General features: G+C 38.8%; 1 protein-coding gene and 1 pseudogene across 1 annotated transcript in view; one reads left to right on the top strand and one right to left on the bottom strand.

Annotated features, from left to right (window-relative positions):
* The window catches only part of SLC9A9 (solute carrier family 9 member A9), a 582,779-nt gene that overhangs the window by 210,457 nt on the left and 348,439 nt on the right, over positions 1–23,883 (top strand). The window lies entirely within an intron of this gene.
* Positions 9,265–9,809, bottom strand: LOC129143455 (ubiquitin domain-containing protein 2-like; annotated as a pseudogene).

The following is a 23,883-nucleotide window of genomic DNA, read 5'->3' as shown; positions in this document are numbered from 1 at the left end:
CTGTTGCATATGTTGAGTAGGGTCACTTGGCTTTGCTAATTTGTGATCTTGGGGTGGGGGCTAAGGCTCCGTATGAATTCCTTGGTTATAGATAGCCTTAGTGTAATGGCTTGCTCAAATGCTGCTTGTTTGTAGGTTTTAGTAGTGGTGTACTCTGCATGTTGTCAGGCTCACTGTCTCCTGCAGAGATGGGGAAGTAGAAGTCTCAGGAGATTATCTCATTCCCCAGTGCTTTGCACTTCTGTTTATTCTCACTTATAAATGGGAGCTAAATAATGGGTACACGTGGACATAAAGAGTGGAATAATAAACATTAGAGACTCCAAAAGGTGGAAGGATGGAAGGTAATGAGGCTGAAAAATTACCTATTAGGTACAATGTTCACCATTTGGGTGATGGATACACTAAAAGCCCAGGCTTCACAGCTATGCAATATACACATGTAATAAATCTGCACTTGTACCCCCTAAATCTATAAAAATATTAAAAAATTTAAAACTGGGAAAATCAAAATAAAATACTTAATAGATGAGCTGATATGATTGTCTACTTAGAAAATACGAGAGACTTAAATGGCAAAATACTAGAGAAATCAGAAATCTGGCTAGACAGATGATTGACAGACAAAAATCAATAGCTTTCCAGGACTTCAGCAACAATTAATGATAACATGTAATGGAAAACAGTTTTATTCATAATAGCATCTTAAAAATCTAACATAATTAGAATAACATTAAATAATAAATGTACAAGATATCTGAGAAGAAAAATTTTAACTTTAGTAAAGGACCAAAAAGACACCACAAACAATAAGGAGACCTACTATGAGACAGGATGACAAGATTCAAAAGCCAATTCTCCCACAAGTAAACTATATCTTCAGTGTAAACTCACTTCTAAAATCACAACATATATTTTTAAGCCTATTCTACAGATCATGTGGAGCTTCTGCTTAAGACAGCAGGATAAAATAGTTTTATTCTACTAGACTCCCTGAAAACAAACTAAAACTAAGAAAAACACTGAAAAATAGAGAGAAAAAAAAATAGCCGTTGAAACAGGAAAGTATTCACAACTCCAAACTATAAACTATGAAATATTTAAGTATGAAGTATTGCCGCTGAATAATGTGAAATCTTAAACAAGAGACGGTAAGATGCTGAGCCAAGTCTGTTTCTCTCGGACCTGATAGCACATCATACTACTGAAAGGAGCATCCAACATTCTGCTGTTTAGAGCACAGTTAAGATCAGTTAGATGGGTCAGGGGAAAATGGGGGAAATGGTCTGACCCCTCAAAACAGCAGCCAAATAGACATCATGCTGACACATTCTGGTTTCCTAGCCAAGGACTCTGCTGGAGGCTATTTGTATGGAAGAAAAGGAGAAGTTTTCAAATTAAAACATAATTCATCCGCAACTTCGGGGATTTTTCTCTGTGCCACCTCAATTTGAATGCCATAAACTACAAAAAGATGTATTCCCAATAGCAAGGAAATAACAGATTTGGTGACAGATGCTTGAGACAGCCAGTGGCAGTTTTAAAACATAGCCCCCAAATTAATTGACACTCCTATCCAGAAATGGGTCTATGCCCCACCTTCAATGTAAAGAATACAGAAGGGATGCTGTCCCAGTTTCCAGGTCCAGGCCTTTAGTAACTAGCAGCTTCCACCTCCTCTCGCTTAGAGAACTTACTCTTGGAACCCAGCCACCTTGCTGTGAGGAAGCCAAATCAGTCTGTGGAGAGTTCCACCTGGAGAGGGAGCGACAGCCAGCAAGGCTTGCCAGACATGTGGGCGATCCATCTTTGAAGTGGATGCTGCAACCCCATTCAAGCTGCCCCAGCTGATACCATGTGGAGCAGAAATGAGCTGGACCCACTGCACCCTGCCCAATTTGCAGAAATGTGAACAAAATAACTGATTGTTATTTTAAGTCACTCAGTTGTGGGGTGGTTTGCTCTGCAACACTAGATAACCAGGACAAAACCCAAATTAAAACAGCAGTGAGCCTCAGCTTACTCTACCCTATTTCACCCCTTTCCCTGTACTATTGTTTAAATAATAGTCAGGCTTTTAAAAAGATGAGTTATAATCAAAAAGGAGGGAGTAGTACATATTCATTAAAACTGCAAAGTAATTTTTTATAAATAATGGAGGGAATTTAAGCCAAAGAAGAGCCCACAATCCCCAAAAAAATCAAAGTATTTCAGAAAAATTGTAGACAAAGAGTACTCCATTATTCTGAAGGACTTGCAGAAAATATGGATCTCTCCATCTGTCTCTATATTGTGTGTGTGTAAAGCAATAAACATCAAGCAAATGCTCCTAAGTATCAAGCAGACAAAAATGTTCAGAGCAAAGTTCAAAATTTTATAGAAGAGATATAAAATAATTAAGGGAGATTAAAAGTGTGCTGGCAATACTCATGGAAAATGTTGGAGAGATAAATAAAATCACTAAAGAGACAAAAGACACTCTAGAAGCCACAAAAATACAATGAACTTCACTGAAAATATTATTAAATACATAGAAGACGCATTTGGGGAAATAACACAAAACAAAGTAGAAAAGAACAAAGATATAATGACTCCAGAGAATATGACAGAAATGAATGACAGATAGTTGGACGGTTTTGAAGAAGAAAACACTTGGAAAAATATCATAAGAACATGGTGTAAAACAATATTCTCCTGAAACAATGTAATAAATAGATAGACATAAAGGACCCACTAGATTCCAGGAAAGTTTCATTTGGAATCATCAACAGCATAAGATAATCTGAAAAAGTTACTGAATTTCAAGCTTAAAGAAAGGATTATGGGAGCACATAGGCAGAAAATTCAAGTCACTTACAAGAGCAGAAATAATCAGGTTGGCTTTCGAGTTGACCACAGTGACATTCAATTTCAGAAGATGGAAAGGCAGCACATTTTCACTTCTGAGGGAAAGAATATGAAACCCAAGCCAGATTGTTCCTCCAATATAAAGGCAACAGATTGGGTGTTTTAATAAATAGTGTGGGGCAATGGGCTATTCCTTTGGGAGAAAAGTTAAATGCCTAATTCACATCATTCCTAAAATGAAACTAGAAGGATTACAGAGCTCAATGTTAAGAAAAACTACAAAAACATTGCAAGCATGTTTTAGAATTTTAGAATATTAATACTCTTCCTAAATAAAATTCGAATCCTAGAAACAATAAAGAAATAGATAGTATTTTATAGATCTTGTGTGTGTATAGCTATAGATATGTTCAATGTTTTCAAGAATATTTTTGCCAGTATCAGCCAAAATTTAAATGTGCTCAGTGAAGGTACTTCTAGCAATCTACCTTACAAAATATTTGCTTACATCAACAAAGATATTTATACACTGTATCATTGTAATAACAAAAAAATGTAAATAGTCAAAATGTCTATTTATAAGAAAGATTAAATATATTGTGCTACATACAAACAATGGCACACTTTGGAGCTTTAAAAAAATCTATGGCCTGAAAAAACCTCTAAGACATTTTAAGTTAAAAAATGAAGTTTCTGAAAATGTATAGTGTATAATAGTATTTATTTAAAAATTGTATCTGTATAGCAATGCATATAAATGTAAGTAAAAGGGTTTTTACTCTGTATACTTTTACATAGCCTTAATCTTTAAGGCAGAAAATACATTACTATTTTACTTCTGTAATAAAAATGATTTAAGAAATAAATGCATTTTTAATTGGAATGAAATTATCTCCCTGCTCACCTGATAGATGTTGTAAGTTGTATTTACGCTGTATCCTGATCACCTATAACTAGCATAAGAGTTGGCCGTTTATTGTTAGTAGGTCTCTATCTATTAATGAATGAATGGATAGGAACATAGTAAGAATCCAATGAAGGGATGTTTGTAAAAGGCATAAGGTATTTGTGTGACAGCAAAACTTGACTTTAAATGATGAGAGTAAAACTCTAGGAATGCGTGTGTCTCTGATGCCAGGACAATTGACTGAAAAGTGAAATCTTTGGCCAACGAACCAGTTGTTTAACTGATTAGTTTGGTGACTTGGACGGGATAGACCTAACCAGACCTGACGGAGCCCTAATATCCCTGCTCAGAATTGTGTCCATATTTGTGGAACAGTTACATCCATCTCCCAAACCATAGGAACAGATTATCAAATCAGACAAATATGAGATTTATCACTTAACGTGTGGACTTCTAAAAATATAAATGAAACTTTCCTCTAGCTGCAACCCAAACCTCAAATTTATCATTTATATTATTTTTTTCTTTAAGTTCCAAATTACTAACCATGTAATACTATTCAAGAGGTATTCAATTTATATGTACATAAACTTGTCTCAGGAAAATAAATTTCCATAAAATCAAAATTTATTGTTGGGGTGGAAGATCTAAGAATTTTGGGGATCAGTTGGGTAATGTTACTGTGTGGTGGTCCTGGATACAAGACAAGAAGTGATGGGGTCAGTAGGTAAGTGGAGGGTACATGCACTCAAAAAGTGCCTCAGGTTCAATTTTTATTTTAAACCATGTGATGGCCAAACATAATTGGATATGGACAGTTGTGACCCCCAGGCTTAATTGCTATAAACTCTCCATTCCATTAGAATCTTTTCATTGTGACCCCCATCCCAGGCCACTCTCCTTTCCACCTTTACTCTTTTGTGCCTGCTGTTTTGTCAACCAGAAATTCCCTCTAAGTCATCTGCCTCCAAATGGCAATCATTTTGCAAAGCTGAGATCATATTCTACCTTTTGGGCAAACACTCTCAAGAACTTGCCAGCCACTGATTTTCTCCCCTCAATCCCCAGAGAATGCTTTATTTGGAACCATTGACTCTCAAAGTGAGACAAGGAGTTAAAGGTCTGTAATCCAGTCACAGATATAAATCATATCCAACATGATCACATGAGGTTGCTCTGCTTAGATCTGATGATCTCAGGAGAAGGTGGGCAGTTGAGGAGGCAAGTTCTTCCTCATCTCTTGCCTGCTTCGCTATATCTTCAAGTCACTGGTTCTGGTCCAGCCTGTGGGAATCATAGTCAGGAGCAGCCTATGTATTGTTGTGCCTGCCCAGTATTGACTAGCAAAGTGTTTTTTAGAAAAATATAAATTTATTGTCCAAATTTTAAAAAATCAAGAGAACTAGCATAAAAATCCAGATTTCTAGTTTCTTTTGAAAAAACTGGAAGATGTAGGAATATTGGGAGAGTGCAGATACATCTCCTCTGACAACAATTAAGCTGGCATTAAGAAGCGGCTATCCCTCCCCTTAACCCAGGCACAACACCTCCAAACTGAGCCTAGGGACCATTTGCTATGGGGTATTGAGTTTGAACAGTGGCTTTTTATGAAAGAGATAAGAGGAAAGGCAATATATTTTGTGCTCATGTCTCTATCAAGGAACGAAATGTGAAAGAGTGAGATTTTCCTCACTCACATTGCCTGCCCAACCCCTGTGGAAATTTGAATTTGTCACCTGTAATATTGAACAAGAGTACCCTCTCCTTGATATGAAAGCTGTTTAAATAATAGAAAAAGTAAAACTATCAAAAAGAATTAAATGTTGTCTCCTCTGCCAGTTCCTACTTCAGTTCTGTATAAGATATAGTTCTGATTCCCTTCATCATTGTAGTTGCTCTCCTGTGAACAAGTTTACTTCTATATTTTCAAAAGTGCATTAGAATTTTTGACCCAAATGCAGGGATTATTTTTAATCCCTACTAAGTTTTGTTTGGATTTATGCAAGGCACTTGGCCTCTCATCAGTAACTTGTGGACTAATTTGAAGGATTTAGAGTTAGATGTAGGCAAAATTAAGTAATTGGGTATTGATTTATTTAGCAATAAAATCCAGTATTTCTAGTAGCTTTGCTGAGAGCTCTATTTAAGGACTTATCCTGTTTAATATTTTTATCAGTGACTGAAATCATGGGACAGATTGCAGGCTTGTCAAATTTGCAATTGATATGAATCTGAGAGGTATAGCAAGTATACTAAATAAAATATCAAGATTCCCAAAATATAGCAACGAGCTGGAAAAAGACTTCTTGTGTATTTAAGGTTAGTTTGACATAACTAGTCTCTGAATTATTAATTATATTTTAATCATCCTACCAGATTTTGTTTTAAGCTATTAACTGATAAATAATCTTAGGTAACAGCATTTCCAAAGAAATACACTGTAAGCAAAGTCTATAATATTCAGAAAATACATTGGAATATGAATTAATTTTTAAAATTTTTTCAAATGATCAAACTCAAAAAGGAGCGATAAATCAGAATTCCATTTTCCCCCTCAAATTTTCACTTAGTAAACTCAATCCAGGGCCTGAGAGTTAAACTCTGATTATTTTTCCCCATGAACTGCATTATCATTAACAAAATTGATCTTATCTGAAAAATCTCACCGATAATAGTCAAGGCAGAAAGAATCTACCTTAGCTTCTGTGATAAAAGAAAAGGCTTTATGCTCTTATCCACAAGAATCACTTCTTCACCCCAAGTAAACTGGCATGTTCAGAGCAAAAAGACAATTCACTAAAATGGAAGGTATTTGTGGTTATCCTGCACCTTCCTAGAAGGTGGTTACATTGCTAGAGCAGCTCTGCAGTTCTTGAGACACAATCAATCAGACAAGTGGTTATTTTCTGCTGTTGCTTCTCTGGGTTTTGCCTTTTTTCCCTACTTAAATGGCTTGGCTTAAGGAGTTATTTAAATAAATGTGAAATCTCTGTATTTCAGTTCACTTCACTTCTCACTGAGTTTGAAGCATCTCCTTGATGAATAACCCAAAGATAATTATTATAAAGAATAACAAAAGGTTGTCTGTCAGTTTTTTTTTCTCTTTTTCCCCCAGGCCAAGTTGAGGATAAATGGTTGTGGAATTAACAAAAAATACATGTTTTTGTTTTTTCATTGAGCCTCATATTAGCCACTAAGGAAGTAAAAATAATATAATTGGATTATCTTTCATCTCCTTGCCAAAAATGATTTCTCTGCTGCTGTGTCTTGACATCCTCCATTGGTCCTCCAGATTTACAGCCCTAAGAAGACAAGGAGTGCTTCTGTTCTGGTCACCACTGAATCCCCAGTGCCTAATGCCTGGCTCATAATAGACTCTTAATAAACACTTGTTGAGTGAATGAACATCTCAGGACCTTTGAACATGCTATTCTTTTTGTCTGGAATTCTCTACCCCCAGTGCCACCTAAAACATCCCACCATTCCACCCTCTTCCTTTCCTGGACAGCTCTTTCTCATCTGTCAAATGTCAATTTAAATGGAGTGTCTTGGCATGAATTTTGCCCGACTATTATAGCTAGTAGATCTCTCTCCCTTGCCCCCCACTACACACATACACACACACACACACACGCACACACACGCACATATACTGGTAGGGCTACCAGATTTAGCAAATAAAGATGTAGGACACCCAGTTAAATTTGAATTTCAGACCAATAATGAATAAAGTCTTAGTATTTAATATTGGCAACTCTAAATACTATGCCCCGATCGTAGCACTTATCATAATTTGTAATTATATTTTGTTTACTCATTTATTGTCTATTATTCCCTAATATATTTTAAACTCCATGCTAGCAGGGACAATGTCTGTTTTCCTCACCAACCTATACCATCGTTCAGCACAGTTGTCTGCACTAGTAGATACTCAGTATGTACTTGTTGAGTCAGTAGTTTGGACCTCAGACAAGCTGTCAAGCTTATGATTGTCTATTAATTGATAAATTATTTGGGTGGACAGGCCATTTATTTATTTAGTGGTTCCCCCGTGTGGTTACTGATTACAGTCAGTTACATTTTTAAGATATTACCTTATCTCTTGATGATGTCACCACAAAAGTAACTTCTCTACATGCAGATGTTACAGAGGAAAACAGGGAGATGGTCATAATTTACCCCAAAAAGACTAACTAGTTAAATGTCGATAGTGTAGCTCCTTTGCTGATGATTGATTTAATCTTTTGGAAAAAATATATATACTTAACTGAACTACATTATTATTATTTTTGCTCAATAAGAAGTTTTGAATATATTAATCTGGGAGAAAATAGAATAGTATTGACTGTAATATTTTAAATACATATTTAAATACATTCCTTGGGCCTGATTCACAGCATCTATAAAATGAGACTGTTGACAAAATGTCTTCTAATTTTATGTTATGAACTCTGATACCACCAAAGTTTAGGCCATAAAATTATTTTGCAGTTCAAAAAATGATTATTCTAACAGAAATAATCAAACATAGTCATTTAAATGACTAAAATATGTCTCTATAGTTCATCTTACTAACATTAAATATGATAGAGTGAGTGTTTATAATACAGATGGTCTCCAATGTACAATGCTTTGAGGTAATGATTTTTCAACTTTACAGTATTGTCAACTCTAAATACTAGAGTGTTTAGCAACACTCATTCAGTAGGAAACATACTAAGAGCACCCATACAACCATTCTGTTTTTCACTTTTGGAACAGTATTCAATACATGATATGAGGTACTCAACATTATATTATAGGCTTTATGGTAGACGATTTTGCCCAAGTGTAGGAGAATGTGAGTGACCTGAGCATATTTAAGGTAGGCTAGGCTAAGCCATGATGTTCCATTGGTTAGGTGTATATTAAATGCATCTTCAACTTAACGATATTTTCAACTTACCATAAGGTTATTGGGATGTAACCCCATCGTAAGTGGAGGTGCATCTGTACCCTTTCTCTCCTTTTATCCCTCCATCCCTCCATCCTCCATCTAGCTGTCCCTTAGGAAAACAGCTTCTGCTCCCCAGTTGCTCACATTCTAAACAAAAGCATGCTCCTTCCCAGCAGTTACAGTGAGAAAGCCGTATTTTCCTAATGGTGTTTAGAAGGGTAAAATACATAATACATTAAATTAGATAAATCAAATACAATAAATACAGATATATTAAGTAAATAATGGCCTGCCCTCCTGGCAGCTCACAGTTTAATTGGAGAAGTAAATGTTCACCTCCACCCAAGCTCATTCATTACCAGCTTCCAACTATTTGTTTTAGCTCTTTGTATTTTATTAATTATTTGTGTTGGTCTCATTCACAGATGAAATTTTTCACTTGTAATTCCTCAGAACTAAATCCATTCATAGGGAATTCAGAGCAGTGCAAAGAAATTTCACACCATCCAGTAGGAAATGACAGCAACAATGAAAAGGAGCGGGAGGGGCCTGGGGATCAGCCAATGGGACCAATTCAGTTCTCAACTGGTGTTGGGTTTTGAAAAGGTTGCCTCACTCTAACCTGTACAGCACAGTCCTTTGGGATCTTTGGCTCTTCCAATTTCATTTTGTTAGTGAGAGGTCTGCCAGAAAAGAACCACCGCTGACTACATAGTTCCACTCCTTCTGCTGCGAGTCACCACCTCTGCATGTGGCATACTGTGTCTGTGCTGCACACCAAAAGTTTGAGGGCTTTGCCTGTGGCAAGACACAAACGGAGCTGACATTCATAACTAGAATTGGGTGGTGGCTGAGGAATATTCAGAGTCTCTATATTCTTTTTCTCTGTCGTGGTGATTGCTGCTGCCAAACAATAGATTGGAAGCTGATATCTATTCCCCAGTTCATCATAGCACTCTGTAAGTGCACCATGTATAATGTTACATTTGCACTATCAATGACTACTTGTGCAAGTTCACAGTAACTTCTCTCAAAAACACGTGCAATAGCCTTCAAGAAATCCCAAATCTCCTTACGGCTTTGAAAAGCTAGTGCAGTCGGCTGGGCGTGGTGGCTCATGCTTGTAATCCTAGCACTTTGGGAGGCCGAGGCAAGCAGAACACAAGGTCAGGAGTTCAAGACCAGCCTGGTCAATATAGTGAAACCCAATCGCTGCTAAAAATACAAAAATTAGCCGGGCATGGTGGTGCACGCCTGTAGTCCCAGCTACTTGGGAGACTGAGGCAGGAGAATCATTTGAACCCAGGAGGCAGAGGTTGTGGTGAGAAGATATCATGCCACTGCACTCCAGCCTGGTGACAGAGTGAGACACTGTCTCAAAAAAAAAAAAAAAAGGAGCTAGTGCAGTCTCCCAAAATTCAACCCTCTTGCTGCCCGGTTGTCTATCTGTCATGGGATAGTAAGTTTTCCTTTTTTGTTTCTCCTATTTCTTTTTTTAAAATTATTATTATATTAAGTTTTAGGGTACATGTGCACCACGTCCAGGTTAGTTACATATGTATACATATGCCATGTTGGTGTGCATATGTATACATATGCACACCAGTAACTCGTCATTTAACATTAGGTATATCTCCAAATGCTATCCCTCCCCCATCCCCCCACCCCACAACAAGCCCCGGTGTGTGATGTTCCCCTTCCTGTGTCCATGTGTTCTCATGGTTCAATTCCCACCTATGAGTGAGAACATGCGGTGTTTGGTTTTTTGTCCTTGCGATAGTTTGCTGAGAATGATGGTTTCCAGCTTCATCCATGTCCCTACAAAGGATATGAACTCATCATTTTTTATGGCTGCATAATATTCCATGGTGTATATGTGCCACATTTTCTTAATCCAGTCTATCATTGTTGGACATTTGGGTTGGTTCCAAGTCTTTGTGACTGTGAATAGTGCTGCAATAAACATACGTGTGCATGTGTCTTTATAGCAGCATGATTTATAATCCTTTGGGTGTATACCCAGTAATGGGATTGCAGGGTCAAATTGTATTTCTAGTTCTAGATCCCTGAGGAATCGCCACACTGACTTCCACAATGGTTGAACTAGTTTACAGTCCCACCAACAGCATAAAAGTGTTCCTATTTCTCCACATCCTCTCCAGCACCTGTTGTTTCCTGACTTTTTAATGATCGCCATTCCAACTGGTGTGAGATGGTATTTCATTGTGGTTTTGATTTGCATTTCTCTGATGGCCAGTGATGATGAGCATTTTTTCCTGTGTGTTTTGGCTGCATAAATGTCTTCTTTTGAGAAGTGTCTGTTCATATCCTTCGCCCACATTTTGATGGGGTTGGTTGTTTTTTTCTTGTAAATTTGTTTGAGTTCATTGTAGATTCTGGATATTAGCCCTTTGTCAGATGAGTAGATTGGAAAAATTTTCTCCCATTCTGTAGGTTGCCTGTTCACTCTGATGGTAGTTTCTTTTGCTGTGCAGAAGCTCTTTAGTTTAATTAGATCCCATTTGTCAATTTTGGCTTTTGTTGCCATTGCTTTTAGTGTTTTAGACATGAAGTCTTTGCCCATGCCTATGTCCTGAATCGTATTGCCTAGGTTTTCTTCTAGGGTTTTTATGGTTTTAGGTCTAACATTTAAGTCTTCAATCCATCTTGAATTAATTTTTGTATAAAGTATAAGGAAGGGATCCAGTTTCAGCTTTCTACATATGGCTAGCCAGTTTTCCCAGCACCTTTTATTAAATAGGGAATCTTTTCCCCATTGTTTGTTTTTGTCAGGTTTGTCAAAGATCAGATGGTTATAGATATGTGGCATTATTTCTGAGGGCTCTATTCTGTTCCATTGGTCTATATCTCTGTTTCGGTACCAGTACCATGTTGTTTTGGTTACTGTAGCCTTGTAGTATAGTTTGAAGTCAGGTAGCATGATGCCTCCAGCTTTGTTCTTTTGGCTTAGGATTGACTTGGCAATGCGGGCTCTTTTTTGGCTCCATATGAACTTTAAAGTAGTTTTTTCCAATTCTGTGAAGAAAGTCATTGGTAGCTTTATGGGGATGGCATTGAATCTATAAATTGCCTTGGGCATTATGGCCATTTTCACGATATTGGTTCTTCCTACCCATGAGCATGGAATGTTCTTCCATTTGTTTGTGTCTTCTTTTATTTCATTGAGCAGTGGTTTGTAGTTCTCCTTGAAGAGGTCCTTCACATCCCTTGTAAGTTGGATTCCTACATATTTTATTCTCTTTGAAGCAATTGTGAATGGGAGTTCACTCATGATTTGGCTCTCTGTTTGTCTGCTATTGGTGTATAAGAACGCTTGTAATTTTTGCACATTGATTTTGTATCCTGAGACTTTGCTGAAGTTGCCTATCAGCTTAAGGAGATTTTGGGCTGAGACGACGGGGTTTTCTAGATATACAATCATGTCATCTGCAAACAGGGACAATTTGATTTCCTCTTCCTAATTGAATACCCTTTATTTCCTTCTCCTGCCTGATTGCCCTGGCCAGAACTTCCAACACTCTGTTGAATAGGAGTGGTAAGAGAGGGCATCCCTGTCTTGTGTCAGTTTTCAGAGGGAATGCTTCCAGTTTTTGCCGATTCAGTATGATATTGGCTGTGGGTTTGTCATAGATAGCTCTTATTATTTTGAGATATGTCCCATCAATACCTGATTTATTGAGAGTTTTTAGCATGAGGGGTTGTTGAATTTTGTCAAAGGCCTTTTCTGCACCTATTGAGATAATCATATGGTTTTTGTCATTGGTTTTGTTTATATGCTGGATTATGTTTATCGATTTGCATATGTTGAACCAGTCTTGCATCCCAGGGATGAAGCCCACTTGATCATGGTGAATAAGCTTTTTGATGTGCTGCTGGATTCAGTTGGCCAGTATTTTCTTGAGGATTTTTGCACTGATATTCATCGGGGATATTGGTCTAAAATTCTCTTTTTTTGTTGTGTCTCTGCCAGGCTTTGGTATCAGGGTGATGCTGGCCTCATAAAATGAGTTAGGGAGGATTCCCTCTTTTCCTGTTGATTGGAATCATTTCAGAAGGAATGGTACCAGCTCCTCCTTGTACCTCTGGTAGAATTTGGCTGTGAATCCATCTGGTCCTGGACTTTTTTTGGTTGGTGAGCTATTAATTATTGCCTCAATTTCAGAGCCTCTTATTGGTCTATTCAGAGATTCAACTTCTTCCTGGTTTAGTCTTGGGAGGGTGTATGTGTCCAGGAATTTATCCATTTCTTCTAGATTTTCTAGTTTATTTGCATAGAGGTGTTTATAGTATTCTCTGATGGTAGTTTATATTTCTGTGGGATCAGTGGTGATATCCCCTTTATCATTTTTTATTGTGTCTATTTGATTCTTCTCTCTTTTCTTCTTTATTAGTCTTGCTAGCAGTCTGTCAATTTTGTTGATCTTTTCAAAAAACTAGCTCCTGGATTCATTGATTTTTTGAAGGGTTTTTTGTGTCTCTATTTCCTTCAGTTCTGCTCTGATCTTAGCTATTTCTTGCCTTCTGCTAGCTTTTGAATGTATTTGCTCTTGCTTCTCTAGTTCTTTTAATTGTGATGTTAGGGTGTCAATTTTAGATCTTTCCTGCTTTCTCTTGTGGGCATTTAGTGCTATAAATTTCCCTCTACACACTGCTTTGAACGTGTCCCAGAGATTCTGGTATGTTGTGTCTTTGTTCTCGTTGGTTTCAAAGAACATCTTTATTTCTGCCTTCATTTCATTACATACCCAGTAGTCATTCAGGAGCAGGTTGTTCAGGTTGCATGTAGTTGAGCGGTTTTGAGTGAGTTTCTTAATCCTGAGTTCTAGTTTGATTGCACTGTGGTCTGAAAGACAGTTTGTTATAATTTCTGTTCTTCTACATTTGCTGAGGAGTGCTTTACTTCCAACTATGTGGTCAATTTTGGAATAAGTGCTGTGTAGTGCTGAGAAGAATGTATATTCTGTTGATTTGGGGTGGAGAATTCTGTAGATGTCTATTAGGTCCTCTTGGTGCAGAGCTGAGTTCAATTCCTGGATATCCTTGTTAATTTTCTGTCTCCTTGATCTGTCTGACGTTGACAGTGGGGTGTTCAAGTCTCCCATTATTATTGTGTGGGAGTCTAAGTCTCTTTGTAGGTCTCTAAGGACTTGCTTTATGAATCTGGGTGCTCCTATATTGGGTGCACATATATTTAGGATAGTTAGCTCTTCTTGTTGAATTGATCTCTTTACCATTATGTAATGGCCTTCTTTGTCTCTTTTGATCTTTGTTGGTTTAAAGTCTGTTTTATCAGAGACTAGGATTTCAACACCTGCCTTTTTTTGTTTTCCATTTGCTTGGTAAATCTTCCTCCATCCCTTTATTTTGAGCCTATGTGTGTCTCTGTATGTGAGATGGGTTTCCTGAATACAGCACATTGATGGGTCTTGACTCTTTATCAAATTTGCCAGTCTGTGTCTTTAAATTGGAGCATTTAGCCCATTTACATTTAAGGTTAATATTGTTATGTGTGAATTTGATCCTGTCATTGTGATGTTAGCTGGTTATTTTGCTTGTTAGTTGATGCAGTTTCTTCCTAGCCTCGATGGTCTTTACAATTTGGCACGTTTTTGCAGTGGCTGGTACCGGTTGTTCCTTTCCATGTTTAGTGCTTCTTTCAGGAGCTCTTTTAGGGCAGGCCTGGTGGTGACAAAATCTCTCAGCATTTTCTTGTCTGTAAAGTATTTTATTTCTCCTTCACTTATGAAGCTTAGTTTGGCTGGATATGAAATTCTGGGTTGAAAATTCTTTTCCTTAACAATGTTGAATATAACAATATTGAATATTTTCCCACTCTCTTCTGGCTTGTAGAGTTTCTGCCGAGAGATAAGCTGTTAGTCTGATGGGCTTCCCTTTGTGGGTAACCCGACCTTTCTCTCTGGCTGCCCTTAACATTTTTTCCTTCATTTCAACTTTGGTGAATCTGACAATTATGTGTCTTGGAGTTACTCTTCTCGAGGAGTATCTTTGTGGCGTTCTCTGTATTTCCTGAATCTGAATGTTGGCCTGCCTTGCTAGATTGGGGAAGTTCTCCTGGATAATATCCTGCAGAGTGTTTTCCAACTTGGTTCCATTCTCCCCATCACTTTCAGGTACACCAGTCAGACGTAGATTTGGTCTTTTCACATAGTCCCATATTTCTCGGAGGCTTTGTTCATTTCTTTTTATTCTTTTTTCTCTAAACTTCTCTTCTCATTTCATTTCATTCATTTGATCTTCCATCACTGATCCCCTTTCTTCCAGTTGATTGAATTGGCTACTGAGGCTTGTTCATTCATCATGTAGTTCTCATGCCTTGGTTTTCAGCTCCATCAGGTCCTTTAAGCACTTCTCTGCATTGGTTATTCTAGTTAGCCATTTGTCTAATTTTTTTTCAAGGTTTTTAACTTTTTTGCCATGGGTTCGAACTTTCTCCTTTAGCTCAGGGTAGTTTGATCGTCTGAAGCCTTCTTCTCTCAACTCGTCAAAGTCATTCTCCGTCCAGCTTTGTTCCATTGCTGGTGAGGAGCTGAGTTCCTTTGGAGGAGGAGAGGCACTCTGATTTTTAGACTTTCCAGTTTTTCTGCTCTGTTTTTTCCCCATCTTTGTGGTTTTCTCTACCTTTGGTCTTTGATGATGGTGATGTACAGATGGGTTTTTGGTGTGGATGTCCTTTCTGTTTGTTAGTTTTCCTTCTAACAGTCAGGACCCTCAGCTGCAGGTCTGTTGGAGTTTGCTGGAGGTCCACTCCAGACCCTGTTTGCCTGGGTATCAGCAGCGGAGGCTGCAGAACAGCGGATATTGGTAAACAGCAAATGTTGCTGCCTGATTGTTCCTCTGGAAGTTTTGTCTCAGAGGAGTACCCAGCCATGTGAGGTGTCAGTCTGCCCCTACTGGGGGGTGCCTCCCAGTTAGGCTATTCGGGGGTCAGGGACCCACTTGAGGAGGCAGTCCGTCCGTTCTCAGATCTCCAGCTGCATGCTGGGAGAACCACTACTCTCTTCAAAGCTGTCAGACAGGGACACTTAAGTCTGCAGAGGATTCTGCTGCCTTTTGTTTGGCAATGCCCTGCCCCCAGAGGTGGAGTCTACAGAGGCAGGCAGGCATACTTGAGCTGCGGTGGGCTCCACCCAGTTCAAGTTTCTGGGCCACTTTGTTTACCTACTCAAGCCTTGGCAATGGTGGGCGCCCCTCCCCCAGCCTCACTGTCACCTTGCAGTTTGATCTCAGACTGCTGTGCAACAATGAGCGAGGCTCCGTGGGCATAGGACCCTCTGAGCCATGCGCAGGATATAATCTCCTGGCGTGCCGTTTGCTAAGACCATTGGAAAAGCGCAGTATTAGGGTGGGAGTGACCCGATTTTCCAGGTGCCATCTGTCACCCCTTTCTTCGACTAGGAAAGGGAATTCCCTGACCCCTTGTACTTCCTGGGTGAGGCAATGCCTCGCCCTGCTTCAGCTCACACTTGGTGCTCTGCACCCACTGTCCTGCACCCACTTTCTGACACTCTCCAGTGAGATGAACCCAGTACCTCAGTTGGAAATGCAGAAATCACCCATCTTCTGCATCACTCACGCTGGGAGCTGTAGACTGGAGCAGTTCCTATTCGGCCATCTTGGCTCCACCCCCTTGTTTCTCCTTTTTCAAAGGCTGGTTACCACCTAGAGCAACTCAGGTGCCCTCTGAGTTCTTGCTGAGTCTGCCTGAGGAGTTGTTCTGGATGCCCACACCCACATGGGCTCCCTGGTGCTTGTCCACCACCTCTGGGCGCTTGTCTGAGCTCACCACCACAGGTCTCTGTACAGGTGCACTACTCCTCTCACTCAACACAGCCCAGCCCCCTGCTGATTTTTAAATTTTAACACTTATTGAGTGTTTACTATGTATTAGTACTGATAAGTGATTTACATATCCCAGCTCATTTAATAATCCCAACAACTATGCTATACTTACTTCTTATCCTATTAATAGATGAGAAAACTGAGGTTCAGGGAGGTTAAACTACTTGCCAAAACCCCTCAGCTAGAAAGTGGAGGAGTTTAGGATGGATCAGATATATGGTATATTTTGAAGTGAGGTAAATGAATTACATGTCAAATGAAATAGATCAAAAAAGTCTTTTAAAGGTAGGATTCTCCCTGCAAATGAACAAAAGGACTATAGCATCACTCATGGAGGCAGGGGCTACCAGAAGAAGGATTCTCTCAGCCTCTCACTTCTCTTCTGTGGCTAAGATACAGCTGTGATAAGGGGTTTAGTGGGAAGGTATTAGGTGACCCAAAGACACCCAGGTTGAAGCTCCACCTCTGCCACTTCCTAATGTTCCTGGACAAGTTTCTTACCCTATTTGACCTTCAACAAAATACAGGTGCAACTTTGTGAAAACTTAATGCGATGGGCTCTTTGTAAACTGTAAAACATGATGAAAATGGTATTTATTACTTGGCCTCTTCTGTTGGCGGGACCAGAAGTTGCTGAGATACTGAGAAAGAAAAGGGTATGCTTAGAAGTGCTTCGACTTGGTCCTTTCTTAAACTGCTGTCCATGTGGGTGGTCCTCTGGATTCAGCTGGAAAAGAGTGGAGATTAATGAGAGCTAGTTTATCCTCTTACCCAAAGCTATTGTCCTGGTAAAATGAGGATTTATTTGCTTTTCCTCGGGATTGACACAGCATGACACCATGAGATGAATTTTTATCTAGGGCAATGCAAAACATTGTATACATGCATTACACAAAATAAAAGCTTCTGTAAAGATTTTAATATTTGACTGCTATGCATGGAAAATGTGTCTGCATTATGTATACAATGTAAATTTTTGCAAATTTGAAAATCCCATTTTCATCAGACAAGCATAATGGTTCCGGTTTGCTTTGAGTAAGCTTCCTTTTTTCTAAGTATTAGTTAGTGTTTGGAAATGCTTTTTCTTTCTTTATTCTCCCTTACACAAACAAAATTACTCTGCTTAGAGCATTTATGACAAGTTCTCTCAAAAACTGAACACTGTCTGGGATTTTGCTTGAGAAACTATATAATCTTTATAGTGGCAGCATCTTCTGTGTTTTCTTTTTAACCTCCTTGATTTTCCTCTTGTCTTTCAGTTACTCCTTGTGGACATTCTTCAACATCTCTCTACAATATCAATAAAATACAGGGCTTAGAAAATTACCTCAGCAGCTCTTCTGAATGAGTTAGATAGAGGTGTGTAGGTTGCTAAAGAACAATCCTTTCTCTTCTGTAAAATTATTTTCACTGTTATGATGAGCTTGATTGTGGAAGCTATCCCAATTTTCAAAATGCAGGGTTTCATGGTTCTGCAGTCCCTTTGATGTGATGCTCCATGGAAACTGCCAATTCTGTCTTCAGAAGAATGGTCTAAACCCTCTGAGTCTTTCACTAGGCCAAGTAGATAGGAAATTCTATCTGCTTGCTTTATTTCTTCTTCAAATAAATAGCTATTTTGATATTATTTCTGTGTTCACAGATGAAAGTGGCATTTCAGTTTTGTAAGGTGATACTTCTTACTGTTAGATGACAATATCTTTGAAGGCTCATCAGGATCTTTTCATCAGGCAAGAAATGTCTCCCCTGTAGTGTATCCAAGGAGGCTGAGAAGAATTGTCATTCTCCTGTCATTGTGCCAGGTTGGTCCTAAGGCCACCTCTCTCTCACCATCAGGAACCACCTTTTGTCTTCTAGACAGAATTAGGAAAGAGTGGGAAGTGGCAAATGAACTTTGTACTGTCTTTGAGCCCCTGTGGGATGTCTGTGGTTTTCTACAGTTACCAGACTTTCCAAATCTGGAATGAACATTGGGCCCTGAGACTCCTGACAAAGCCCCTTCTCCCTTCAGCTACCCTAATATTCTACTCCTATTATGGAAGGCTCTGACCATTGGCATCGAATACTTTTCTTTACACTCCCTTCCAAATACCCTCTCTATACTCCTCCAACTTCTGATCTCCAAAGCTCCCAATGTACTTAATAAAACTCTCTTGACACAAGTTCAATCAGTTGGCCACATAAAGTAGGCCTTATGCATTATTGACTTTAGGACTCTGTTGAGAATTCCCTAAGAGGGCTCAGGAAATGGTCTATATTAATGCTTTTCTCCCACGGTTCCAGCACTCCAAGATCTCCTACTTGTATCTCAGTCTCAGCTGTGTTCTTGGCTGTCATGCAAATATTCCTAGGATCCATTTTCTCTTTACCTTCACTCTGATACCACTTTATGCTCTCCCTCAATCCTTTCTGGACTTATTCAAAAGCCTCTTAAGTGATCCCATTGCCTCTGGACTCTCTCTCCTTTAGTCCATTCTTTATGTTGCTATCAGTCTTGTTCTCTAAAAGACCAGTCTTGTCAGGCCGGAGGCCAGTGGCTGCCTGGCGTCTCAGGATCAGGTTGAAAGTTCTTAACAAATAATTCCTAGCCCTTCATTGAATCACTACCACCTTTATCTCCAGCCTCTTCAGGAATTTGTAAACTTAGATTCCTACAGGGCTAAGGTAGATAGATAAGTGAAGTAGGCTGGGAGAGAGTGGGAAGGACAATGGGAAAATGGAGAGCCCATTCCCCACCTTAAGGCAACTGCTGCTTTTTAGCTCTAATTCTTGCCATGCTGAAAAGTAGGTCCAAAAGGGACAGATCTGATTTTTCAAAAGAAGTTAAAAATCTAGATTTTCTATGTGAATTCTCCTAATTTTAAAATGTTAAATGTATTTTCTTTTAAACTAATAAATGAAAAGACAATGAGCAGACTAAATAAAGCATAGCAATCAGATGAAGCCCATGGGCCACCAGTGTGCAATCTGCCCCCTGCCTCCATCTATTCTAATCCAGGGTTCATTCAATGTTTTCGTGTAAATGGCTAGATGGTAAATATTTTAGGCTTTATGGGCCATAGGGTTTTGATGGCAATTACTTGACACTAGTTGTAGTGCAAAAGCAGCCATATGCACTAGGTCAATAAATGGGCATGGCTGGTGTTCCAATAAAACTTTATTTATAAAAACAGAATGGATTAGGCTGACCATAGTTTGCTGACTCTTGCCTAATCAAAGTAAGATATCTGATACTTCTCTAGAGACTCCACGTGGTGATAGATTCTATCCCTTTACCCAAAATGGCATTTCCTCCTTTATTCACCTGGCTCATTCCCTAGGCAGCCATCATCAAGACTGAATGCAAAACACCTGCCTTGGAAAACATGCCTGACTCTTTCTAAAGCCCAGCTGTGTTAGGTGCCCTCTTGGCTCCCATTTCATCCTGAGCATTCTTCTTATCACACTGTGCTTTCTCTTTTGTTTTATTTCTTGGTTTCTCTGACTGGAGCATGATCATCTCTCAGGCAGGCACTTATCTAGTATCTAATTTATTGAGCAAAAATGAGCAATTGATAAAAGATACACGTAAAATTTAGACATCTAATTTAACAATGTCAAACAAGGATATCTCTTCTTTATCCATATTTATGAGAGGTTTCTAAGGTGTCACTAAACATCCTTGGGAGAAGCCAGGAGGGGTTGTTAGCCTCCTAGGCCAGGATTTAGGGAAAGTGAGGTCTGTGCTGGGCTCTGCCAATGACCACCACTTGGCTGAATCAACTCTGTCACTTTCTAGACCTCGATTATTTATGTCCATAAGTCAGCTCTGCATCATGATCCCTAAGCATCCCTTCTATTCCCAAAATTCTCTGGGAAATTTTCTCGACATTTTAAGCAGCATAGACTGTATATAGGTTAACCCTTTTTAATGCCATAATCCAGTGATAACCTCAAAGATTATTGAGGACATATGGAACTATTTGCCTCTTCATTCACCGTCCCCAAGTCATTTGTTTTGAGAAGTTTTCTGGGGGTGCTTTTGGTGTTTGGGGATGTTTTTAAAAAGCTTTCTCCTCCTTCAATTTCAGTCATAAATTTTTGTACTTCTAGTAGTCTCCCAACTCTTTCTAATTCACTGTTTCTAATGTTTTACATTATAAAATCAGGTAACCAACCTTCTCTAAACTTCTTAGAATTGTGCAGATGGTAAAAGTGAATGAAAGCAGAATATTTTACTGTAAAGAATATGAAATTTAGGCCCAGGGCAGTGGCTCATGCCTATAATCCCAGCACTTTGGGAGGCCGAGGCGGGCGGATCACAAGGTCAGGAGGTCAAGACCATCCTGGCTAACATAGTGAAACCCCGTCTCTACGAAAAATACCAAAAAAAATTAGGTGGGCGTGGTGGTGGGTGCCTGTATTCCCAGCTATTTGGGAGGCTGAGGCAGGAGAATGGCATGAACCCGGGAGGCAGAGCTTGCAGTGAGCCGAGATTGTGCCACTGCACTCCAGGCTGGGCAACAGAGCGAGACTCTGTCACAAAAAAAAAAAAAAAAAAAAGAAAAGAAATTTAAAGTTATAAATTTCAGATGAAGACTCAATTTTTCCTTCTGTTATTTACACTGTGCAGCCTTGGAGAAGGTGCCTAATCTCCCTGAGCACCTATTTTCCTCATCTATAAAATGAGGATAATCACATATACCTCCTGCAGTTGTTTTGAAAGTCAATGATGATAAATTTGTTTATAATACTTAATAACAAAACGCATCAAATGATACTTGCTACATTTATTTTGCTATTATTATTGACTCTGAGTTATTGTCACATTCAGGCCTCTTGAGTGGTCCTAGTTAACCAGGTTGCAGGGGGATGCTTTTCCTCTTCCATCCAATTCCAGTGATGAGTCTTAGACACAGTCTGATGTTCAAGCAGTTTGTTTCGCCAGCACTCTTACAAGACAGAGAGGAGGAGCAAGTGGCATAAGGGCATGGGCAAGATACCGTCTGGGCCAAATGATTGCTGCCTGATGGAGAGGGTCTCCATCTGTGGACCATTCTTAGAGTTTGGAAGATTTCTGTTCTTATACCTGTATTCAATCTCGGTCAGTTACCAGGTGATTCATTCATAAAGTGAGTTTGAACTATTCTTGGAAGGATAGGCTTTGTTGTAAGGCTCATGAAACTTGCATTGAGCCAATAATAATGTTTCATCTGCTTTCTTAACCATAGGCCTGGTGGTGACTGTCAGTGCCTGTGGTGTGGCCAGTGCACTTGGGATTATCATTCTAAATTCACAGGCCTCTGGGTCTGCTAGGTTTAGTAACGAGGCTCTGAGGCAAGTTGGCTGACTTGTATATGTTGTTCATGGGCTGCTGCCAGCAGCACCAAGCAGGCATCACTGTGGGTAGCACACCCCTGGAGAAGCCATGCTGTCTCCCTGTCCCACCCCCAGTGTCCATAAGGGCCTATACCAAGAACCCCGTTTCTTCTTACTTGCAAGAGGACCAGTGCGTTCTGAAGGACTCTGAAGAACTCTGAACATGACAGTTATCACCTGTCATAATTTCAATACATGGACTTAAGCTTTCATAACCTTTTCTTAAATTTCAAATTTGTGGGCTCATGGCTATCTTTTGAAAAGCTTAGTCAGATAATACCTCAGAAAACACCAAGTACTCCACCTGATACATAAAAGGTTACCATAAATGTGGAATCTGAATTGTTCATTCTATTCCCCATCATGGGAGTGGAAAGTTTCTGATTTCCTAACTGTGGTTTATATCTCTCTCACACTAATAGAGAGATAAAAAACCTTATATCATCTTGGATCCCTATTGAATACCATGAGAGTAAAGACATGATCCAATTATAGCACATTCAGAGGGCAATTTCTCCTCTTTTTATTAGGCAGTCAGTAAGATGTACTCTATTGTCTGTTGGAGAACTATGAATTAAAGTGCCTGGAATCTGAAGAGAGCTCTGTACAGCCTATTTTCCCCCAAGCCGGACATATCCTTGAATATGCTTTGTGGCTCAGTATGAAAGAGAGGCAGAAATGGTTGCAAGCCTGATCAAATCAAGGCACTGATCAAAGGACTAAATATACAGCTTGCCAAATGATGCATAGCAAGGGTGAGAGGGAGAAAAAGGATCAAAAATTGATACAGGCATAGCAAAAATGAGTACATAGCCTTGTGTAGAGAGCTAACCAGAAGCAGGAACATGAAATTGAGCCTAGGAAATGATAGAAATACCTGTCTTAACCCTCAGAGATGGTACCCTTATTGCCTGCCTTGGTGAAGTCTCCCAGAGGAAACTAAGGAAGGACTAAGGTTCATTCAGGTGATGTGTTTCTGCTGTGGAGCTGAGGGACAACTAAAAGCACAGCAGAGGTAACATAAAGAATCTGTAGGAAAGAAATTATAACATTTGAATAGAAAAGAGATACACTATGTTGTTGGATAGGAAAGCTCAATAATAAAAGTGCTAATTTTCCCAAAATTAATTTTAAAATGTAATTCAATTCCCATAAGAATAATAGAGCTATTTTTTTCTAGAATGGACAAAATTATTTTAATTTCATATGAAAGAATAAATGAGTTACAATAAGGTCTAAAGCAATTTAGCAGTAGAAAGAATAATGGAATAAAAAATTATAATTATTGCAATGTGGTATGGGGATAGGAATGGAGAGGTCAAATGAATAGAATAGAACATTCAGAAAAAAAAAAAAGAGAGGCATGTCTGTGGACACTTTTGCACATGTACTCCGTGTTTAAAAGTGGCATTATAATTCAATGAGAAGAGAGGAAGGAGATGAAGTTGAGCCATTTAGCTGTCCAATTATAAAAAACAAAAGAAAGTTATAATTCTACCATCAGAACTTACATGAAAACAAATTCCAGATTATTTTTTAAAATGTAAGAAATACCAGACTTACTACTAGTTAATACTACCTGGTAAGCACTTAAGATACCTTTCTGGAAGATTTTGTGGTCATAAAACTGGATTGCAAAATTTGAGAAGTTTCAACATATTCTGGAGATTCTGGTTGCCAGAGCTTTAAACATATAAAAGTCACAGACTGTTTCACAACAGTCTTAATTTTCTTTTCAGTAAGCTAACATCTATAGTTGCTAAAAAATTAAACCACTTGCTATAGATATTTGAAATTCCTTTTTCACATTTTTGTTTAATTCTAAGATGCTTTTTGAAAAGAAAGAAAGGGAGAAAAACAGAGCACACCTCAGACCTCTTTGAGTTAAAGATTAATCATGCAATTTAAACCATAGCCCAGCATAAAGATGGAAAGGTAATTGATCATATTAAAA

The sequence above is a fragment of the Pan troglodytes genome, chromosome 2 (assembly GCF_028858775.2).
Source record: "Pan troglodytes isolate AG18354 chromosome 2, NHGRI_mPanTro3-v2.0_pri, whole genome shotgun sequence".
NCBI lineage: Eukaryota > Metazoa > Chordata > Mammalia > Primates > Hominidae > Pan > Pan troglodytes.
This window is presented reverse-complemented; position numbering and strand designations above follow the sequence as displayed.